Source organism: Ambystoma mexicanum, chromosome 10 (assembly GCF_040938575.1).
Source record: "Ambystoma mexicanum isolate Mex_15411 chromosome 10, UKY_AmexF1_1, whole genome shotgun sequence".
Taxonomy (NCBI): domain Eukaryota; kingdom Metazoa; phylum Chordata; class Amphibia; order Caudata; family Ambystomatidae; genus Ambystoma; species Ambystoma mexicanum.
The window spans coordinates 556,924,054-556,948,875 of record NC_090932.1 but is presented as its reverse complement, the minus strand read 5'-3'; positions in this window follow the sequence as shown (position 1 = coordinate 556,948,875).

Sequence of the window (24,822 nt, the reverse complement as noted above, 5' to 3'; positions counted from 1 at the left end):
TCCCTGCGCCAGCCGCGTGCGCCAAAATACATTTCCGCACACAGCGTATTCATGGATTCCAGCCACCAAAACCAGCCGCGGCGCACAGTGGCACAGCGACCCTGCAGCAGCGCCAGTTACGCCCCCAAGAATGCCCCTTGCGCAGGGAAAAGCCATCGTGTATTTTGGGGTACGCAGAACTTACACACGTGAATTCAGCAGGGTACCTGTATAACTGGGGTGTGCGGGAAGTTTCACACGTGATTGGCCCTGTGCGAGCATGGTATGTGTATTTCAGGGGTGCGCGGGAAGTTTCACACGCGATTCCATCAGGGTACGTGTATATCAGGGGTGCGCTGGAAGTTCCACACGCGAATGTCCTGGGTACGTGTATTTCGGGGTGTGAAGAAACTTACACACGTGAATTCAGAGGGTACCTGTATTACTGGGGTGCGCGGGAAGTTCCACACGCGAATGTCCTGGGTACGTGTATTTCGGGGTGCACGGAAACTTACACACGTGCATTCAGCAGGGTACATGTATATCAGGGGTGCGCTGGAAGTTCCACACACGAATGTCCTGGGTACGTGTATTTCGGGGTGCGCTGGAAGTTCCACACGTGAATGTCCTGGGTACGTGTATCTTGGGGTGCGTGGGAAGTTTCACACGCGATATCAGCAGGGTACGTGTATTTCAGGGGTTCCGTGGAGTACTACACGTGAATTGGCCGTGTGGGTCCTCCCAGGTGTTCGCTCCACAACCTCCATGGCCCCTGCAGGCAGCCCACACCACGGGGGACTAGCCTGCACCCCCACTCATGTCCCCCAGCCCCCCCACCCCCAGCACTGTGGGGTACCCTCCACCAGGCCACCAACTCATGTCCCCCTGCACCCCCACCCCCCAGCACTGTGGGGCACCCTCCACCAGGCCCCCAACTCATGTCCCCCTGCACCTCCACCCCCCAGCACTGTGGGGCACCTGCCAGAGGGCCCCCAACTCATGTCCCCCTGCACCCCCACCCCCCAGCACTGTGGGGCACCCTCCACCAGGCCACCAACTCATGTCCCCCTGCACCCCCACCCCCCAGCACTGTGGGGCACCCTCCACCAGGCCCCCAACTCATGTCCCCCTGCACCTCCACCCCCCAGCACTGTGGGGCACCTGCCAGAGGGCCCCCAACTCATGTCCCCCTGCACCCCCACCCCCCAGCACTGTGGGGCACCCTCCACCAGGCCCCCAACTCATGTCCCCCTGCACCCCCACCCCCCAGCACTGTGGGGCACCCTCCACCAGGCCCCCAGCTCATGTCCCCCTGCACCCCCACCCCCCATCACTGTGGGGCACCCTCCACCAGGCCCCAACTCATGTTCCCCTGCACCCCCAGCACTGTGGGGCACCTGCCAGCAGGCCCCCACTCATGTCCAACTCATGTCCCCCTGCACCCCCGCCCCCCAGCACTGTGGGGCACCCTCCACCAGGCCCCCAACTCATGTCCCCCTGCACCCCCACCCCCAGCACTGTGGGGCACCCTCCACCAGGCCCCAACTCATGTTCCCCTGCACCGCCAGCCCCCAGCACTGTGGGGCACCCTCCACCAGGCCCCAACTCATGTTCCCCTGCACCCCCACCCCCCAGCACTGTGGGGCACCCTCCACCAGGCCCCAACTCATGTCCCCCTGCACCCCCACCCCCCAGCACTGTGGGGCACCTGCCAGCAGGCCCCCACTCATGTCCTACTCATGTCCCCCTGCACCCCCACCCCCCAGCACTGTGGTGAACCCTCCACCAGGCCCCCAACTCATGTCCTCCTGCACCCCCACCCCCCAGCACTGTGGGGCACCCTCCACCAGGCCCCAACTCATGTCCCCCTGCACCCCCACCCCCCAGCACTGTGGGGCACCTGCCAGCAGGCCCCCACTCATGTCCCCCTGCACCCCCACCCCCCAGCACTGTGGGGCACCTGCCAGCAGGCCCCCACTCATGTCCAACCCATGTCCCCCTGCAACCCCACCCCCCAGCACTGTGGGGCACCCTCCACCAGGCCCCCAACTCATGTCCCTCTGCACCCCCACCCCCCAGCACAGTGGGGCACCTGCCAGCATGCCCCCACTCATGTCCCCCAGCCAACATGTCATCACAATCTAGATCCCTGGCCCCTATGGTCAGCCTCCAGATGCCAAACACCCACCCGAGTATTGCATCCACCCACTTAGAAATGGCAATAACATGATAGAACCCCAATTGCAAGTTTGGAAATGAACACATGTCCCTCACATACACCCAATGGGTGTCAGTGAATCTCAAAACCCATATCATGAAATGCATGAAACCAATGAGATGATACTACACATTGAAGTTTGAACAAAAAATATGTATTAAAAGAAACATAAATTGAATCAAAAATAAACAAACAGAAATGGGAATTAAAAAAAATAAAAAACAGCATGTCCGTGAAATAATGGAAAACCAGAAATCATAATCCAAAGGAAAGGTGTTCAAAGTCACAGTCCACAAAAGTAAATCCAATGGAAAATTATAATTGAAGGCCATTGCTCCATGGGTAAATTGTAAAAAAAAAAGAAAATCCAACAGTCAACTATATACAGATAAACAAGCCAGGGTCCATGATCCCAACAGAAGAAATGAAACCTATCTAATAACACTACCTAAAAAAAAAAAACTATATACAAAAATGTGGCCCATTGTCCAAAAGATCCAAAAAAAAAGCAAAACCAAAGGAAACCTAACACTAACTACAGAACTATTTACAAGGGCAGCGGGCTAGTCCGACGGCTCACTTTTGGATGTCCCGGGCCAGTGCATCATCGAACTCCTGCTCAATGTCCCGGAGGCGGTCCTCCTCCATGGCCCCGAGGGTCTGCAGGGCCGCTGACGTGTCCACTTCCAACCCCCTGTGGATTGCCTCGAGGCACTCGGCCCGCCTCAGGGCCCTCCGCATGGTGTTCTCCGCCCTGACCATCGTGAGCCGTGCCTCTTCCGCCTGCTGCCGCTCCGCATCTATGGTGTGGCCCAACCGCTGCCACACGGAAGACACTTCCCGTCCTGGATCCTCCTTCCCTCCGGCCGATGCCTGCCCCTCCAATGTCGAAGGCCCCGAGCCATCATGGCTCCCACCACGTTGCTGCTGTGCCTCTGCCCGTGCACTGCCTCCTGCTGCCTGCACATCCTCCGCTGGCTGGGGTGCAGTCGTTGATGTGGCCACCCCTGCTGGACGTCCGACTCCCGACTGTGGCAGGGATGCCTCCTCCACCAGCCTGGCCGCACCGTCAGAGGCAGCTCCACAGGGCACCCAGGTGACTGATGGGTGGGAAGATGGCACGGAGGACGACTGGCGCATAGGGGGTTCAGTTGAGGAGGGGGTTGCAGCAAGCCCCATCAAACGGAGGAATCCGGCCGGGGTGACCTGTCCCAGTAGGCCGACGCGGTCAACGAGCCATTCGAGATGACATGCAGTCTCCTCATGAAAAGACTGCAGGTCACCTCGCATGGCCCGTTGACGCAACGCCACACCAGTCAGGACAGGCTCAACCCGGACCCGGATAGTCACATCCACAGGCAGAGGAAGGCCAGTTGTCGTGAGCTCATCCCCTGCCTGAAAACGGGTCTGGACGTAGGCATCCCTGCTGTTGCAAGATGATGCAGGGACAGGATTGCACACAGGCACCTCCGCGGCGGCCTGTGCTGCCTCCTGTCCCTGGTCCTGCACTGCACCACTAGCACCAGTGGAATCCCCACCTCCAGACCCCGTCTCTGTTGCTTGCACGGCCAAACCCCCCACCAACCTGGATGACTCCGTGCCATCTTCCCCCGTTGGGCCCTGTGGGGTCCCAGCTGCCCCTTCTGCTGCTGAGGAGTCCAACTCCAACCTCCGCCTCTTGGTCCTCTTGGACCTCCCCCCAGCAGCTGCAGCCTGGGACACGGCACCAGACTCCTCACTCCCCGACGAGATCACAACCTGGGAGGGGAGCCGGGCCTTGCGTCTCCGGCTGGCGGTGGGATCCCCGCCGCTGTGCTCCACAGCACCTTCTCGGCCCTCTTCATCAGTTGACGCTGCAGACAGGGAGAAATAAAACACAGGCATCAGGGCACTGTACAATGGACACACACACACACACACATGACAGTTGTACATGAGTGGCATTGGCAAACCTCAGACATGCCATCACAATCCCCAACACACATGTCATTTCAACTTGCACACATGACCCATACCACAGCCATATCGCAACTGCCAGCACCATCCATACACATACAACAGCATGAGCAGGCAATGGTGAGCCAGACATCACATGCAACACAGGGAATGCACTACACATGTACACACACCACCACACTTGCATGCATGTGTACACCTCTGCCAAGTGTCGCAGTGTTCAGATGGGCATCCATGTCATATCTGCCAATCAGGCTTCCACATCCCGCTGTCACATGAATCCATGTTGCATCTCTGTTGCACCCTTGTCAAATACACACACATGCACATGTACACAGTGCTGATACATGCAGCTGAAAACAACATACATGCGTGACATCACAAACATGTCTACTTACATACACATTCATCCAAACATGTGTGCCCACACAACTGCATTTGGCATGCAAGCCTACACACACAAGCACCATCCATGTCTCACACATTACAGCCCTCGCATGTGTTAGCCTCACGGCCCTGTACACCCCACCCATACTCGACCCCATACAAACAGATGTGCAACCTGCACACTACTGAAACATCACCACACGCACAGCTTACAATCAGGATGCATCTACACTTACCGCTCGACTCCAGACGGGACTGCCTCTCAAGGACCTGGACGTGGAGCGCTGGGGATATGCGTTCCAGGACCCTCATCTGATCTTCCGACAAGTGGCCCCGGCGCCCCTTAGCATCCGCTGCCTTCAAGAGGCGCCGAACCTTGTTCAGGGTCCTGGACCTGAAGTCCTCCCAGCGCTTCTTGACATGTTGGAAGTCGCGGACTGCCACCCCCTCCGCGTTGATGGCAGTCACGATGTCCGTCCAGATCCAAGTCCGTCCTTCCTTGTCGGCGCAGGAACTTCCGAAGAGGGCATCATACTGCCCCAGGACTTGCTCCACCAGGACACCAACTTCGGTGGCACTGAAGCTGGTGCCCCTCTCCCTCTCTGGCCGGGGGATGGTATTTGCCCCGACATGACAACCCCAGAGGCAGGAGTGGGTGGGCAACTGGGTCCTGGGGCTGAGCTGTGGAGCGATGGAATCCCAGTCGGGAGTCTTCGGTTCCAGCAGGGGTGGTCACAGCAACAGCACCCCTGGCTGATGTGCAGGCAGCAAATGGCAGGGCACGTGGGCAGCAGGCAGTCAGGCAGCAGCAGATGGCAGGTGGGAGCGTGCTCGGGGCTCTGGGGGGCAGTAATCCAGCCTTCTGGGCAGGAGCATGGTCTTCCGTGTGCTTACGCGTGGCCAGCTTGATACGGAGTGATTTGGCACGTGAAAATTCTGCACGTCAGCGTGTAATTCGAGGAAAGGCCCTTAGCGCGTAAGCGCGTCTGCACGCATACGCAATTTCATTGGACAGAAGGCCCCTCAAGCGCAAGTTCCCCTGTGACGTGACGCGCGCAGGCGTGCATGGGCATTTCAGCGCGTGTGAAAAACTGCACATCCGCGTGTAATCCGAGGAAAGGGCCCATGCGCGTAAGTGACGTGACGCGCGCAGGCATTTCCCTCAGCACAGGTTAAAGGTAAGCGGGGCCAGCAGTTCGCTGTACGTGCCTTTCGTGGAGACCGACGTGTGTTGCTGCTTCCTGTTGTTTCGCGCGCCATCACAACTTCACAGCTATCAAGGACGTATCTCTTCTTTTGGCGGGGGTATTGTCTACACGTGTTTTTCTGCATCGCGCTAGTCAGACGGTGAGTCGTACATGCTCTTTTTCCCACTGCGGGTGCCCCTGTGTATCGCACCCATTTTCGATGTCATAGTAGCCTGCGTGTCCCACGCGCACGCGTTATTCGTGTTACTGGGTGCCACCGCGTACTGCGGGAGGTTGAATCCACGCACGTAGGCTGCAGGGTTGCGTGCACGGTTTTACTGCAGTTTTGGGGTGCCTGAGCATTGCGTGACCCATCACTACATCACCGGGGTCACATACAGCCTTGCAGGGGGGCTGTTAACATCTTGCTTCCCACCCCCTTCATCCCAATTACCCAGGTCAATTGTGGTGTGCACCTCCCATTGGCCCCACTCCATCTGTGCTGGCACTACTAGATCTGTGCCATGGTTGGGAGGCCACCAAAGGTGAGGGGCGCCTCAGCTGGGTGTACTCCTCGTGGCGGGCCTGGTCAGGGACGTGGCCGTGGTGACCAGGGAGTAGGGGAACTCCGGGGTGTCCAGGGCGGCCACAGAGGGGGAAGAGGCAGGGGTGCGCCATTTGAGCACAATGTTGTGCCATGTGTTGGTGCAGTCATGCCACCACCCCCTGTGGTTCCGGGGGATGCAACTTCTGCATCTGGCACTGACACCCGTGTGACCCGGCAGTCCGTTCCATCGACTGCCACGGGCCCAAGGGTAGTGGTAGCTGCAGGTGCAGCTGTGGACACCGCCACCCAGGCTCAGGGTCTGCCAGCGCAGGCTGCGTTGGCACTTGAGGAGCCCTTGGTAGATCTCCAACAGGCCAGGAGGGAAACCATAGGGGCAGGCCGGGCTGCTCAGACCAAGACACGTGTCCCTGGGGCAGTTATGTCATCTGCTGCCCCGAACAGCTTGGGTGTTGGCAAGTGCAGGGGCAGATGCACCCAAAAACACCCCGGTTGTGAGTCTGCCAACCAGGACTGGTGCGGTCAATGACCCTGCCACAGCTGATGTTGCTGCGCAGGGTCCATTAGAGGGCACCCAGCTGCCACTGACACAAGTCAGGCCTTTGGTCGTCCCTCCACCTGCCAATCCCTTGACTCAATCCACCGAACCCACTGGCCATACTGGTCAGGGCGGCATTAGCCAGCCAGGGTCTGCGCCACAGTCCAAGAGGAGAAAGGTGCACCTGCAGCACAGGCTGGGACCCCACACACAGCCACGACCACCTGCACGTCGAGGAAGAAGCCTTTCTGCAAGCAGGAACTGGACTTCCTCGTGGACTACGTGCGGGGACACAGCCGTGACATGCTAGTGGGTGCCAATAGTCAGACTACGGCTGCCCAACGTGACACCCACTGGAAGCATGTTGCGGAACATGTCAGTTCATTCGGCCATGAGGTGCGCACGGCGCAAGAGTGCAAAAAGCATTAGAAAGACATCAAACGCAGCACTAAGGCTAAGCGTGCCTCTAATTACAACTTGACTCTGGTGACTGGCGGTGGGCCTGCACCAGAGGAGGAAGAGCTCACCCCGCATGAGGCACTCGTTGCGGAGTTCATACCACCTGAATTGGTCGAAGGAGTGGGAGAGATGCTGGACTTTGATGCCCAGTCCAGTGAGTGTTGATGCGTGTTTGTTGAGGACGTGTGTGTTTCACTTGTGGGATGTGTTGTGCATGATTGCCACTACATGTGGCGTGTACATGGTTCTGATGTGTAAGTAATGCAATGCTTCTGTGATGCATCTCTCCTCTGCCTGCATGCGGGGACTTCATGTAGGCATGCTCCCTTGCCCCTCCTCCGCCAGTCTGCACCCCAGTTCCACCTTTGCACTGGTCTGCTTCAATCTTGCCAATGTGTACTTTCTTGTTCATGCATCCTGTGTAGATGCTAACTTCCAGGGTAGAATCTGCCAGAAATATGCCGTGTGGTACAGCCTTAGTACTTGATGCAGGGTATCTCACTTGTACTGTGCATAGGTCAGATGTCCCGCAGGGACATGAGTGCCCATTCATGCTCCATGTGCATTGCACGCATGCCCCTATGTGTCCTTGACTGGATGATCACTGTAATACAAGTCCTTGGTTACATACATTGCATGGCATCTCATCAGCCTTCCCATGTCAACTGTGGCTCAGTACTGCGTTGCACACATGTTTAGGGTCTGAAAATCTGTGTGGCTCACAGGCCTCAGCCTGTTCAATGGCCAATGACTCTGTCCAACTGTTGGTGTGTCTTCTTCACACGTGGGCGGCATCCAGAGTTTTCATCATGTGTCCTGCTTACTGTCCCATCATCATTTGCAGTGTTGTCACTTGAATCACATTAAGCTGTTGATGCCAGTCAACACTGCCTGTCAATACACAGGTGTATGGTCAGCCTTTTGATACCATGCTAGGCATCCCTGCTTTGGTACTGAGGTGGAGGGGTGCTTGGCTTCTAGATATGGTACACATTGAATGGACAATGCACGTGATGCCTGAATTTGACCTTGCACTGCCTTCACATTTCCTGGCACACACCATGGAGTCCTTGTACATGTAGGTAGTGAGTGGCGTACACATTTTCTGCACTGCATAGACCCACTTCCATGGAAACTGCCACCTTTCAACAGGTCTGATCACAGAAGAAATTCAAAGTTGACCCAGCATGCATGCCAGGTTATATGTTGTGTGTCACATGTCTGCCTGATGCGTTTGCTGTCGGTGTGTGTGTGTGTTGTGTGCTTCTGACATGTGTAGTGACCTTTTTTCTCTCTATTTTTCAGGTGATGACGCAATGGAGGCGGAGGATGGTGTTGTCATGCCAGACACAGGGTTGTTACCACTACATCAACCCGGCACAAGTGGGGGTCATGGGGTGGTAGGCCACGAAAACCCCCAAGTGCTACAGTCCATCTTGTCTCTGGCTGCCTATGAGTCCAGCCTTGATGACGACTCTGACGTCCATGTTGAGTTGGATGAGCATCAAGTCCATGTGTCAAGGGTGAGTGATTCTGATGTGGACACTCGTCTGTCTGCGACACCTGCACTGAGGGATCAGACAGTCTTGGTTCCTCCGCCCGTGGTGGATCGGGGCGCAGGGTCACCCTCCACACCAGTCACTGATGTGCCTGGGACATCACGTCGACGGGGGCATGTAGTCGTGCAGCCGCGGGCGGTGCCAACACAGCGAGGACCCCCGGTCCTTGGGTCCCGCAGGGGTCAAGCCCGGCAACGCGGTCGCCGCGCGCAACCGCAGTACACTGAGTGGGAGCAAGACATGACTGCCAATTCAGAACGGCAGGGGGCAGGAATGGAGAACATCGCTGAGAGCATGGAGCGTGTGGCCCGATCTGTGCTCCCCCCTGCTAGGCAGGTGCTTCTCCAGCAGCAGGTGGCACGGTCCACGGCCCGCTCGCTCAGGCTGGGCATGGAGGCCTCAGACAGGGCATGCCAGGCTGAAATGTCGTCTCTGCGTCAAGCAATTGCTGCTCACGCAGAGGCGCACATGGATGCCCTGAGGGAGGAGTATGCTTCCCTCAAATCCACTCTGGGTGTCCTTATGATGTCCCAGAGTCAGCGGGCAGAGGAGAGGATTGCACAGCTTGAGCGTACCATCTCGGCTGAGCTACAGGCTTGCCGGGAGGTGCAGCGGTTGTCCAGCCAGGCCTTGCAGGAGGAACTCCGTGTTACATGTGCTACCTTGCAAGAGGAAGCACGTGTATCACGTGAGGTTCTGCATGCAGACCTACGTCACATCGCCACACAGAACCAGGCTCACCCGTCCGGCAGACTTGCTGCCGATGAGGGGCAAGATGCAGCTAGGCGTGGCCAGGCTACTGTGCCGCGTCCTCCTTTCCAGGATGAGCCAGACTCGGACGACCATCTATCTCCCACATAGGTCGGGCTGTGCAGGCGTTGAGCCCATGGAGGTTTTTTTTTTGGCTCAGCATCATCGCATGTGGATGTTGAGCAGCACCCTGTACCTCCCCCCTCCTGGGTGCCTCCCCTCGCCCCCGGGTCGTATGTGCCCATTTTTGGTTTTTCTTTTAGTTTAGTTAGTTAAGTTTCTGTTTGATAGTTAGTTTAATTAGGTAATGTAGGTTTTCCATAGTTAGTGTAATTAGTTAATATAGTTTAAAATTGCTTGTCTATTGTGCTTTCATGTGACAGTGCGGTGCTTTGTGGCTTTTGAAGGCATCCACTGTCTGTTCCAGCTGGGCCCTTCAGGCTTGTCTTGTGTATGTGTTTGCTGCTTGGGGTCCTTGACTCACATATGCCACTCCTGCCTCCCTTATCCAAGGGCTTGCAAGGATGGTTCGGTGTGACAACCTATTACACAAGGGCTTTGGACTGTCATATCTGTGGCGTGTCTGGTGCTGTGTGACTTGTGTTGACACCCCTAGTGGGGATGATTTCGGTGTTATTGTCCACTGTTCAGCTTTTGCTAGATGGGGTGTTTCATGATTAATGTGTACATTCATTGCTATGCATTGTGTAGTATGTTTCTTATCTTTACTGTACACGTGCTTGTTGCAATTCATGACGTAGATATTGTGTTCCACACTTTGGATGTGAAAGACGGACTGATGTTGTGATTTCTGATGTAACTCTCTGACATGGTCAAGTAATGAGATGCCTGAAGAGACACACAGAGATGACTTTAAAGCATTAATCATGTGTTTCATGCCCTTTCTGCAGGGGGATTAGCCTCCAGAGCACCTTTGCCAGCAGACATGGCCCATTGGACGTCAGAATTCTGGACACGTTTGTTGGTGCCCGCATGCACATGTGTGCACAAGCAGAGGCACAGGGATTGCAGACCTACATCCTAGAACTGCTGACGTGTTCCAAGGAACTCCAGGCAAGGTGAGCAGCACAGGGGGGCCACAAAACAGCAAAGCTTGCACCAGGCGAGTTGCACATGCAGGCTTAGTCACAGCACTGAGGGTGAGCTTGGACGAATATTGGTGTTGAAGCACACAATGCAGCTCAGATGTGTTGGTGGACTGATGGCTGTTGATTGTAAGGTTGTCTGGGACACCTGCGGGGGCAGTGGCACATACCCTCCGGTACACCAAGGTCCATTGAGGCACTTGTATCAACCATGTAGCCTTCCGAGACATGGAAAGGGGCAGCTCACAGGAACATACAGCAAGGGACATACTCTTTGTTTCGCTCATGGTGGAACACAACTTGCTCTGAAGTCATGCCTTGCTATATGGGTCTGTCTGCTTACCCAGGGAACATTGCATGTTGTGTGAATTGTGAGACATTGGTGTTCCATTTGCCACGCACCCACCGGCGGCTGACTTACTGCATTGACTGTGTATGACCCATCACAGGGGTAATGTTATATATGGGTACGAAGCATCTACACCAGATTGTCTGTTTGTAGAGTAGTTTGTTGCTATGGGGCATGTTTGGTGGTGTGTTTTTGTGTAATGGGCACGTACAGGTTATTGACTGTGGCTCTCTTTGCAGCATTGCAGTGCTCCTGTAACCGGACCTGAGAGTGCGCAGGCAGGAGGCCAGCACTCAAAACCAGAGCTAAGTGTCTTGTTGTTTTTCTTTCAAACTGCTCTGCATAGGCTTGCTGGGGGTGCACTAATGCATGGATGAATGTGTAATTCAATTTGGTGTGTTTTTTTCCCCTAATCACCCGGAATCCTATCCAATTTTGAACCCTGTACCCTCTACCCGGTGTTCCTGCTTCCTGTACCTATCCAAGCAACGTTACCTAACCCTCTTTCCCCGCTGGGGTTGTGGATGCCTGTGTGAGCCCCAAACTTGCAGGTGCCAAAACCCTAGAGGGGGTGGTTGGTTCGTGCCACTCCTAAGCCTGGACTACAGAAGGCCATGACAATGATGTCCAAGTTTGTTTGGATTGTGTATGTGTTCATGCAGGTAGTACATTTTCGTGCATTCACTACTTTCATGTGTCATTCCTCCTCCCCTCTCCTGCCACTCATTCCAGTTATCCAGTGTACCAACACCTGTCCCAACTGCATATCCCTGACCCTCCTTCCCCACCAGGGTCTCAGAGGCCTGTGTGAGTTTGACCTTGCAGGCACCCGGGACACGGTGGGGTGGTTGTTTCGTGACACTCCCGCGCCTGTACACGGGACCTGTGACAGTACACATCCGTTCATGGTGCATCATTCTATGTTATGTACCACACATGGTTCACATCCTGTTGTGACATTGTTTTACTGTGCTACCTTGGTTGTTACATCATTGTGGTGGTACTTGGCCTTTGTGAGGTACTGCTACGTCAAGTCATCTACTGGAGGTTGTTCTGGTTCATTTTTCTGGCTTGGATTTTGTGATTTTGCAAATGAGTGTGGACTCTGAGGGCGCAGGCACCTTTTTACACACAAGGTGGGAGATGGTGACGAAGGGGAAAGGTGATCCTGTGGCCAGGTGGAATTGAGGGTTGAAGGCTCCATGACCCAGGTGCAGTTGTTCAGTGGGTCATGGTCATTTGTGAGGGAGGGGGGGGTGTTGTTGATAGTTGCCTTGCCCTGCAGTGTGATGGGAACCCTGACATTGTAATGGTGGTATCCTATGTACATGTTGTGGTTTGCTAATCAATGCCTGTTCATGTGTTGTGTTTACCTTTCAGGTCCGAGGGGATAGTTGTGGTTTGACATGCTGGGGTGTACACATGGTGAATGTTCACATGTGATGTGTAGAGGACACTGATGGTCACTTGATTGCACATGCATATGTTGAGTGCATGTCCTTACTGACCCACACACTTGCACTCTGATGCACTACATGTACAACCACCCTTGCATATCCACGTGTACACTGTTTGCCTTCTGGTGCCCACTGTGTCCCTGCAGCACATGTTCTGTGACCAATTATGGATCCTGTACATGCCTAATTTGCTTTTTGATGTGGTCTGTCGCTTAGATGTGATGCTCAGGGTGTGCATCACACACAATGGCTGTTCACTGTGCTGTGCGCTGAGCAGTGTGTTGCAGGAGTTGGACACAGCACACAGAAGCTGCAGTGTTGATTTTGCAATGCACAATGTGCATGTAGACAGGCATTCATTGTTATGTTACGTCTACAACTCTTGTAATGCATTTGGAAATGACTTATTTTGGGTGGGAGGTTGTTGGTCAGTCATTTCATCTGATTCCATGTCAGGCATCATTGTCTGATGCCACTGTACATTTTGGACATGGCAATGTGTACATTATTGTTACTGTGTTGGTGTATGGGTATTGCTTGCCATGTCATGTTGTGGTTTGGGAGGGTTTGAGTGACATAACAGTGATGGCCATGGCCTGTTTTGCAGGTGTGTGTGATTCACACCTTGCATGTCAGGGTCATCTGCTTCTCAAAGCAACTAGCTGGTGGTAGATCTCTCTCCGCGGCAGGAGCCTCCCTCTGGAACAGCCTTCCTGCCTCACTGGAACTTGAGGAGAACCATCTCCGGTTCGGGAAGCACCTCAAGACCTTCCTCTTTGCTTCTGCTTTCTCTCTGCCTCTCCCTTGCAAAATTCTTCACTGGAACTGCACTGGATCTGCAACTGGGCCACTCTCACCGACCTCGGTCCCTGGCCCAGCCACTCTCCACTTGCACTGCCTCCCTGGCAACCCCTGCACTGCGGGACTGTCTCTCTATCCCTACAGCCCCCCCTTCCCAGCACTTGTCTGCACTTACCTTTGCAGTTGCCACCAGCTGGCCTATGTATTTGTTTTTTAGTCTACTTATCCTGTACTGCACTCCCCACCTCCCCTTCCCCTTGCACTTTTCCCTTCCCCCTACCCCTGCACTTGCACAATCTAAATGACACCTGGCCTAGTTGTATCGTTGTCTGTCTTCCCTTGTTCCCCCCTCCCTGCCTCATCGCACCTTGAAATACTTGTGTATAGGCCATATCATGTCATGTCATATGTGTGCCTTTTGGTCACACAGGATAGCTTGTGTTTAAGTAGCTAGGGATGCAGACAATGTGGCACTTCCATGGCAACTATCTCAGGGTGGTAGGGTTGTGATGGTTGATTGTCTCTTTGTCATCATCAATTGTCACCTGGTATGTGCCAGGCCTGTGTGCACTCCGCAGGGGTGGGAGTTTAGGTGAAAAATGTGGCCACAAGCTGGGTCCGGGCTTCCTCGCCACGTGCCCTGTCCCCTCCCATGGGCAGCGCCTATGTCTGTGGATGTGGGGGCACCACCATGTCCACCGGTATGCCCTGCCGTGTTGCAACATTGTGCGGGACACATGCTGCCACAATGATCCTGCACACTACTGGGGGTGCATAGAGTAGCTGCCCGCCAGAGTGGTCAAGGGAGCGGAAACGTGACTTGAGCACTCCGAATGTGCGCTCCACTATGGCCCTGGTTGCAATATGGGCGGCGTTGTATCTTACCTGGGGTGGTGTGGTGGGGTTCCGGATTGGCGTCATCATGTGGTTGCTCAGAGGGTAGGCACTGTCCCCTGGGGAGGTGTAAATGGTTGTGATTATTGGGGTTTGTGTATTTGTGTGTGTGTGTGTGTGTGTGTGACATGCATGCATGTGCAAGGGCATTTGTACTCACATAGGAGCCAGGTGTCGCCATGCTGCCCAGCTTCCAGGGCCCGGCTCAGGGCGGACATTCTGTATATGAAACTATCATGGGTGGAGCCAGGGTAGTTTGCATAGACAGAGGTGATGATTCCCTTTGCATCGCATACCACCTGTACGTTGATGGAATGCCAGTGCTTGCGGTTTCGGTAGATGTGCTCAGTGGCCCTAGGTGGACGTAGGGCCACATGGGTGCAATCTATGGCACCGAGCACTTTGGGGAAGTGTGCCAACCTGAAAAAATCCAGGACAATGGCCTGCCTTTCTGTGGGTGTTCTGGGCATGTATATGTGCCTGCGGACTGAGGGGCGCGCTGTCATGATTGCCAGTACCTGGTGTAGGCAGCGTGACTGCGTGGCCTGTGAGACCCCCCCCACTATGGCAGTAGTCCGCTGAAATGACCCAGTGGCCAAAAAATGCAGGACATTGAGCCCCTTCTCCAAGGGGCTCAATGCTTGGGAGCAAAGGGTGGGGGATGTAAGGTCATCTTCCCACTCCCTTACCAGGTCTAGGATGATATGGGGTGGAAACCTATACCTGCCGTAGACCTGGTCGTCAGACATCCCAAAAAGGCTTGTCCGTGGTGCGAAAATGCGTGCCCTGGCTATTCTCCTCCTCCTGCGGTGTCCCACGATCAGTGCTGCGACAAATGGGGCATTCATTGTAGCTGTATATACGTGTTTGTTGTTTGCGCGCACTTTTATACTGTGCGCAGGGACGCTTCCGTCTGCCTTTGTGTGGCAGACGCGTTGACGCCTGTGTGCGTCTTTTGCCGTGCGCGGGTTTCCCGTATTCGAATCCATGAATACGGGTTGTTGCCGTGCGTGTGGGCGTTCCGCGTAGTTCCCTGCAGTACTTCCCCAGTTACGCCTTCTTTTTCACGCGTTATTCCCCATTCTGCGTGTTCCGCCCACTGTTCCGCCCACTTTGGTTGTGTGCGCCACGCTATGTGCACTTTTGCTGTGCGCGTAGCGCACGCCGTGTGTGCCTGCGTGTGCCATGGCAGGATTGGGCGCACGGGGAGCGGGAAACATGCGCAGCGTCTTCCTTGAATCGCACGCGTGCGCTGCGTTTCTCACGCTTGCGCTACCTTGCGCCTGCTTGCGCTGGGATTTTCGGCGCACGTTTGCTCCATGAATCGACCCCTAAGTTTTCTGGGGATATTTTTATGAGCAGCATTTCTTGTTCCATAATGGTATTATTAAGTTTATCATACCCTCGTCCACTGCTATGTATGGCACTTGGGTTTATTTGCTTTTGTTTGTATGCTTCTTCTTGGAAATATGGTTCTGTGCTTGTGGTGTGACTCCATTCACCTCCACAGATGTTTGTGAAGCTATCTTTGTTGATATTCCTTTAATTGAGAAGTCTTTTTTGTAGTTTAGTACTTAGTTTTGTTAGTAGTTTCATTCTGTTTAAAACTAAAATAAATAATTTCCTTTTGAGCAGGATTGCACTGTCTATGAGAGCTTGTAGGATACATTTTCTATGGTAGGTTTTAAGGGTTGTGCATGATTTCTCTCCTGTTTTCATAAGGTTCTGAAGGACTCTGTGGCGGAACATTTTTTGTAAAATAATTTTTTTGGTATGCTTACTTGTGGCTACATCAAAATGTATAGGTGCAGTGTTAGCACTAGTGGTGGCTGCAGTCCTGTTTATCACTTTCTGTTTCGTTTTATATTTTGATAGAGGAGGCAAAGGTTCTGTACTGGAAACTTGTTTTGTTTCACTTAATGACTGTATTAGCTGTTTTGTTTTAACTTTTTTGTACACATTCTGCTAGAGGTGGATGCTTCTTTTGGAGACTTATTTTGATTTTGTTTACTTTTGCGTTGCTTTCTACGGAGTTGCTTTTTGGTAGGCATTCTTTGGGGTCTGTTGGAGAAAAAAAGAAAGTGTGGGTTGGGATCTTGTGCAGTGCATGTGTGCTATGTGCATGAGTGTCTGAGTATGATGGTAAGGATGCTTGTAGAGGTGTGTGATTGTGCAATGGGCTGCTACTTCATGTTGGGACGGCTATTCTTGTATTTGTGTGTTCAGATGACAATACAAAGTATGCAGCTGATGAGGGGAAGCACTCATACTGAATCTAATGTTGCAGGGTTTATACAATTGTTTGTTCTACAATAATAGATTTCTACAGTGTTTGCGTAACAGTTAGAACATTATGGCAGTATTGCACTTACTTTTTTGGATGGAAAGAGTGCGTTTCTTCTGAGTTCTGGTTTGTGCTTCAGACACTGCTGCTTTTCAGGAGAGTGGTCTTTACTGCAATTGTGAAAGAAAGAAGTTAGTAAATATGTGTGTTAATAGCACTGTTGTTAATGTAGACATGGATTTCTTTGTTTTTGCAGTAGTAGTGCTTTCTGATAATTGTGCATAGCATGTACATGCACTTTCCTTTGCCTATGTGCATTCTAAATATTTTACTTAGAATCTGTTAGTTGAACATGCTATAGAAATGATTACAATAGTAAGCGCACAGAGCAGACTCGGCTTCTTAAGGTGGTGTTATTGGATGTTAGGCGAAAGAAGAAATAATCATATGTTTTTTTTGCTATTTTTACAGGGTAAATGGTAGGAACTGTAGGGAAAAGCATGCAATGTATGCATTTGTGAAGGTGTGGGAAATAAAGCAGAAGGATTTGATGGGTTCAGCAGCTTATTACTCAGCATGTGATTACCAAACTACTGGGTGATCCTGTGGTGCTTGGAGATGGGAGAGTCTGAAATAAAGTAAGGGTTGCAATGAAGGATATGGTACTTGCGTTGCAGACTGAAGGGAAGGGGGAGATGTTGTATGTATTGCTTTACAACACTGTTCCTAGTTGTACATGATGTGATAGACATGACTGCACCTGTGCACGCTTGAATGCTGCTGTAAATTCTAGAACGGAATGGGCAACCAGCTGGAATGAGAGAGCTGTCTAGATTGGAAGAACAGTTGTAGAGGCAGTGGTGTTGTTTCAGCTGGAAGCCTTTAAAATGATATTGGCTATATGTGTGCATGAATAAAGATGCATGTACTCATCCTGGCTGTGTGTCATTTTATAACACACTAGAAAGCCTTCTCCTATAATTATACTGTTATTTGTCCCACCTTTTAACGTGAAATGACACTTTGTTAGATAGCTGTGTGTGTTTTGTCTGATTAATATTATAATGCACTTCCCACTTGCTGGCCGTTACTTACTATTTTTATTATCTATTCACATGTACTACACTGTCCCCTTCCCATGCACTTGCGCGATCTGAATGATACCGGGCCTAGTAGGATCGTTTGTCCGTCTTCCCTTGTTCCCCTCCCTTGCCTCGTCGCGCCTTGAAACACTTGTGTATAGGCGCGTTATAAATGTCATATCATATCATAATCATTTCTAAAGGAAGTATAAATGATAAACTGTATGCTACATATGAAGAATGTATAGAAAATAAATTGTATGTACATCCTATGCACTATAATGCAATAAATGCTATTATGGTTGAAATGTGGATAAATAGGTGGCAGTGGTTACAGAAATTATGGAATGAATGAACAAAATAATAGTTTGCACATTACAGTTAGTAAAATGGGTAAATACAAATGTGGAGAGCAGACAGGTTTGCAAGTGACACTTGATCATAGCAGATGGGAGAAAGGACAGTATGTTCTTTTTTACAGGTTATACAGGGTAAGTGGCAGTTACTCTGTTTATATGCATTTATACAAGAGCTGTACATGTACTGTGCAGAAAATAGTCATACCTGTAGTTTGTGTTCATGCATGTGAATGTGCATGAATCCGCAAGTAGAAATGTTGGAAAGTGTTGTAGTAGTTACAGTAGGTGCTTTGCATTCACAGCCCAATTGTACTCAGAGTGATCAGCAGTACATCTAAAGTGCTGAACTTTGATGATGGAGTTAGATGTAGAGTACTTGGATGTGATTGGTGGATGGTTGTGTGACTGCTTAATAGTAGCCAATGAGGGAATGGTGTAGAGAGTGAAGTGGAAAGGGTAAAAGGGCTGCCCTAGTGTTACACGCTCCACAGACACCACGGCTGTTCGTGGACAGGGCGTGCCACATCCAGGGTTTCTCAGCAAATCCAGCATGGAAAGGGGACTGTAGGGATTAGCCAATCAGGTGTTGAGGTCTGCTTTGTATTGAGAGAGTTTGTGCGTAGTGAAGATGGCAGAGGTGGAGAAAGTCAGGGTGTTGGTGCTTGGAGATATATTTGTGAATGGTTTGGAGCTGTATGCTAAATGTAGGAATGTGGCTAACAATTTTGATGTAAAAGGAGTGGCGGTCGTGTGGAGCACTGTGCCTGGTTTCAATTTGCAGGCAATGCTAGAAGTTTGACAAGAAATGGCTCGGGTTAACAGTCCACATGTGGTTGTCCTGCACTGTGATGCTTTGCATTTGGGCTATGTCAGTGCCCCTACTTTGTTGGAAGATCTGGAAAACTTGGTTCAGGCAGTAAAGAAAGTACTTCCAAATACCAAGGTTATTTTTTCTAGTTTGGTACCTAGGGCAATATGGGACAATAGTTCTGTTTTTTGTCCTCAGCAAAATGTTGCTAGGTTTTTCTAATCAACCGAGGCATGTTTGCTTTTATGATTAGAGCTGGCATGCTCTTTTGCAACAATGACAACATTGATTCTGGTAATGTTGTTTACTTTAAAGCAGATGGCATGTCTTTCAGGCCGATTCATGGAATTAAAGTCCGCTGAAAATTCCCGCGCAAGCGAGTGAAAGCGTGCGAATCGCAGCGCAAGCGCGAAAATTGCAGCGAAACACGTGCACATCGATTCATGGAAGTCTGCGCGCGTGTAAATCCATGGATGTGTGCTAAAATCCTGTGTGGCGCACGCTGGCGCACACGTCTTCAAACAGCGTGCGCTACGCGCACAGCGAAAGCGCACATAGCGCAGCGTACACAACAAAAGTAGGCGTAACACGGGGCGTAACACGCGGAATGGGGATCAACGCATGAAAATGTGGGCGTCACGGGGGAGGTAAAGGAGGCAAATGCGCGGAACGCCCACACGCGCGCCTACAACACATATTCATGGAATCTACCGGGGCTAATGCGTGCACCAAAAAAGATGCGCTAATCCAGAAACACGTACGCCAGCAGGAAGCAGGCATACGTGGACCTGCGCAGCATAAAAGTGCGTGCAAACAACAAACAAGCTCAGACGCTAAGATAAATATACCGTTCCTTACAGCAGTGGTCGTGGGATACCGCAGGGGAGGCGGAGGATAGGCAGGCCCAGAATTTTTACACCCAGAACCAGCCTTTTTGGGATGCCTGATGACCAGGTGTATGGGAGGTACAGGTTTCCACCTCACATAATACTCGACCTGGTGAGTGAGTGGGAGGATGACCTCACATCACCCACCCTGTGCTCCCAAGCACCGAGCCCCCTGGAAAAGGTGCTTAATGTACTGCACTTCTTGGCCACTGGATCATTTCAGCAGACAAGTGCTATAGTGGGGGGGTGTTACAGGCCACGCAGTCACACTGCCTACACCAGGTGTTGGCCAACATGACTACACGCCCATCAGTCCGCAGGCACATATACCTGCCCAGAACACCTGCAGAAAGGCAGGCTGCCATCCAAGATTTCTACGGGGTGGCACAATTCCCCAAAGTGCTAGGTGCCATTGATTGCACCCATGTGGCTCTACGTCCCCCCAGGGCAAAGGAGCACATCTATACAAACCGCAAGCACTGGCATTCCATCAACGTGCAGGTAGTATGTGATGCCAAGGGAATCATCACCTCAGTATATGCCAACTATCCAGGATCCACCCATGACAGTTTCATTTACTGAATGTCAACTCTAAACCAGGACCTAGAAGCTGGGCGGCATGACGATACATGGCTGCTTGGTGAGTATAAATGCCACTGCACATGCATGCATGTCAGATACTGAGTAATGTCAAAACCCCACTAATGATAACCATCACCATCTCCCCAGGCGACAGTGCCTACCCTCTGAGCACCCACAAGATGACGCCAATTCGGAACCCCAACACACCTCCTGAGGTAAGATACAACACAGCCCATATTGCAACCCGGGGCATAGTGGAGCGCCCATTCGAAGTGCTCAAGTCACGCTTTCGCTCCCTTGACCGCTCTGGTGGGCAGCTGCTATACGCTCCCCCAGTAGTGTGCAGGATCATAGTGCCAGCATGTGTCCTGCACAACGTTGCAACACGCCTGGGCCTGCGGGTGGACATGGTGTTCCCCCACATCCCCAACCACATGCACGGCCGCTGCGCATGTGAGGGGAAAGGGCACATGGTGAGGCAGCCCGTACACAGCTAGTGGCAAATTACTTCACCTAAAATCACACCCCTGTGGAGTACACACAGCCCTGGCACATACCAGCTGACAATCAATGATGATGACATAAGGGACAGTTAACTGTCACAACCATACCACCCTGAGATTGGTCACCTGGAAGTGTTACATTGTGTGCATCCCTACCTACCGAAACACCACCAATGCTGTGTCATTAAAAGACAGACATCTATGCTGCTAAATTGAATACCCCCTTGCAAAATACAACATGAAAACAGCGCCATGTCACCCAACCACTCCCCAGCTCCGCCACCCAACACACCATGGCATGTCATGCAATGTGAAAGCAAACAAAGCAATGCACAAGACCTGACACAAGTGTCAGAAAGTGCACTGTCCCAAATGGAAACTGCCGACAGACAATATGCTCCCAGTAATCAATAACAAACAGCACACATGAACAAATACTTACCACCAACACAATAAAGCAACACACCATGAAACATTGCAAAAACATGACAGTACCAAGTCAAAGTAGTGGTAATCTTACAACCTGAATAAGCCAGCACATCGACCCCTTCCAACTGTAGAGTGTTGCTGCCACGCAAATGTGTCAGTTTACTGCATACAACATGAACTCCATCTGCAAAGGAGACGGACTTGTAAAGACATGAGGAAGGAACCTGCAAATTAGGATGAAGACATGGATGCACAAGCACATATCAACACACCATGCAGTGTACAATACAACAACAATACCCACTAGGGATGTCCACACAGTATTGACTACAGACTGTCCACACAGCTCATGGGAGCCCAATGTCACTGTGTTAGTCACTGTCACTTGGTCGCATCCTTTATAAGCCCATGGAAACGGGAAGCAGGAGGGGTGTGTGTGTCATGAACCCAAGCATCTAACCCAAACTCAGGACAAGCCTGCATGTGCCCAGCCGGAATACCCACGGGAGCCACACAAGGCAACACAGTATAAAAAAAAAAAAGAAATGGCCATGTGGGGGCCAGGGTGGGGGAGGCCACCCAGGAGGTTCGAGGATAGGGTGCACACCAACACCCACCTCCGTGGATGTTGCAAAAAAAAATACCTCCATGGGCTCATAGCCTGCACGGCTATGCCATTGTGGGAGAACTGCTGTCGCTCTCTTCACCCTCTGCTGCAGCATCAGGAGGTGGTGGCACTATGGGAGGCAGCCCACGCAAAGCCCTGGTATGGTCCTCCATGGCAGCAAGCATGGTGGTCTGGAAGGTCTGATTCTGGAGGATTAAAGTGCGGAGATCCTCACGCAGCACCTCACGGGTTGTCTGCACTTCTGCACGCATGGCCTTTCATGATGCCCGGATCTCCTCACGTGTTGCCTGCTCAGCTGAGAGCGAACGTGTGAGCTGCTCCAGCTGCTGTTCTGCCCTTAAATTTCAGGAAGTCTCAAGTTCAAGCAGACTCTGCCTTAGGTTATGGAGTTCTACCCTCAGGGCTTCCCTGTGGCCCTGTGACTCTATTGATATGGATTCGCGCAGAGTCTCCAGTGCCGCCCGTTGGTCCCTGTTGGATGCCAACATGTCTTCCCTGTGTGATTGGCAAATGGAGTCTGTTGTCTGCTGTTGTTGCTCCATCTGCCTTTCAGGGGGGATAATGGAAGTGGCCACCCTCTCCATTGCCTGAGCCATCATTTCTACTGATGCTGCTGTCATAAATCTCCCCCCGTCTCACCTGGGATCGCTTCTTGCTCTGTTCCGCGGGAGGATTTCTCTTGTGGACGGATCGGGTCTTGTATAGACTCGCTTGAATCTCGTCCGGCTGCAGAGCGCGTTCAGAGTTCTGGGAAAGCCGCTGTTCCAGGATGTCCAGGAAAGTAGGTAGCGGTCGCTAAGAATGGGAATTCCAGGAGTCGAATAGAGGGAAAGGGAGAAGGAAGGAGGAAGGAAACCAGGATCTTCGATAGAAGATTCTCCGAACAGCACACACACGTCAAGTCACTACCTAGTGATAGCATTGAGACGCGCGGGGCTGCAGGGGCGTGGCCAATTTATAGGACGTGCCATGTGCGATGTGAAAGCTGGTGTGAGGCAAGTCGCTTGTTGCGGCCATGTTGGGAGTAACAAGGAATACAAGCCCCGGCGCGATAAGGACCAGGAGGTCCAGAAAGGGCAGGTTCTATGGGTCATGACAGCTGCCTGTTGGGTTGCCATACCGTACATGGAGTTTTCCCATACAGTATTGCCTGGTGGCGAACGGCCACCACGTCGGCGGGCACCACACCTGTTCGGGGCAAGGCGATCTGCACCTTGCTGTGCTGGCACTGCCTGAGGCTGCAGGACTGCATTCCCCCTCTGATCTGCTGGCCCAGGAACAGGATCAAATGCTGTGGAGTGTGACCCTGCATCTGTAACCGCCAAAGGCGGACCTACCAACACTGACATCCCCATAGAGGGTTCTACCCCTGGTACAGGTGGGTTGGACACAACAGAAACCCTGCCAGAAGCACTGACCTGTCACAGCACAGAAGTCTCATCATCCGATTCAGCACCTGAATAGAGGTCTGGGGAGCTGCACCCAGAGACACCCCTTGACAGTATGGTCTGCAGTACCAAAGTGTTTTCACCCACCACCACACCACTTCCCCCACTGGTGCTTGGTTGTGGCTGAGAATCCTCCTGGGTCTGCACCATCTCCTGAACCTCACCAGCATCAAGTGCGTCGTCACCTACAAAAACATGAAATACAACAAATGGAAACAGGCATTAGCACCATAGCACACACATAGGCCTGACAAGCCAGAGATCCAGTACATGATTTACACATGTCCCACATGACTATAACCCTGGCATGCATGCACTGTCAATGAGTTGGAAGGGGAGGCAAAAAGCAGACACTGATGACACCAAGATGGAAAAGCAACACATTTGCTGCACACAGATGGCATGTAGCATAGCCATGGTACATTTGACAAGTACAGCCATATGTCAGTGAATGAGTACTGTCAGCCATCCATGTGAGATGGACATGATGAGATGAAAAATGCTACATAGTGTGACAAAATATGCATGTGCCACTCACTGCAACACATCCAGTGTACAAGAATACAGTGATTGCAGGCAGATGTGCACATCAATGCTTGGTCACTTAAACATCACAGGAAACAACTATCAAGTACCACATACAAACAGGCACCAAAAATCAATGTGAGCAGGCCAATACTCAATCAGCCAGAATGGTCTAATCATTCACATAACAAGGTAACAAATGTGGGCCAATGTGGGGTGTAATCAATGACAGAAGCATGTCACATATGTGACAATAGGGCTGAAAAATGCTTTGCAAAAGTGGGAGAATTGAAACAATCAGCCTGAATGAACACTGAAAAATTATGAACAATGTTGTTGCAAGATGACAGTTCAAGGGCAACTTCAGTAATGTGGCGCTAAATGGCTACTGTGGGCCGAAGGTATACTGTCATACCCAAATCCAAAGCCAGTGAATGTTTTGGAGGACGCACATGGGTGGCCCATACCACTCAGGTGCACACACCCTCACCTGGCACTCAATCAGAACCCGTCACCCACACAACATACACATGGATTACAGACACATGCATGGGCACTCACCGGACAATGCGTTGTAATCTGGTAGGTCTCCCACGCCTTGGATCTGTTCCTCTGTGACGAAGGTTCCAGCAACAGACTCATGTTCAGTGAGTTGGTTGTCCTCTTGTGGAGACCCACCGCCAGTCACCAGAGTAGAAGCATGATTTGAGGCCCGCTTGTACTTTGCTCTGCGTTTCAGGTCATTCCAGCGCTTGTAGCAATCATCAGCTGAACGCCTCACAAATCCAAGGGCACTAATGATGTCCGCGATGGTCTGCCAGTGTGCCTTACGTTGACAAGGTGTGGTCTTGCACTCTGCAGTCACCATCATTTTGCGGCTATGTGCCGACACATAGGCCACTAGTGCATCAAGTTCGGCGTCATTAAAGCTAGGCTTCCTTGACGTGCGGGAGTGTGTAGCCGTGTATGGGGTCTCAGCCTGTAGTGCCAGAGCCCCCTTCTTCCTCTTTTTCAAAGGTGGTGCGGATCCTGAGTGGCTTAAGCCACTCTGGTCAGTAGGGGCAGAAGCGCCAGTGGACTGG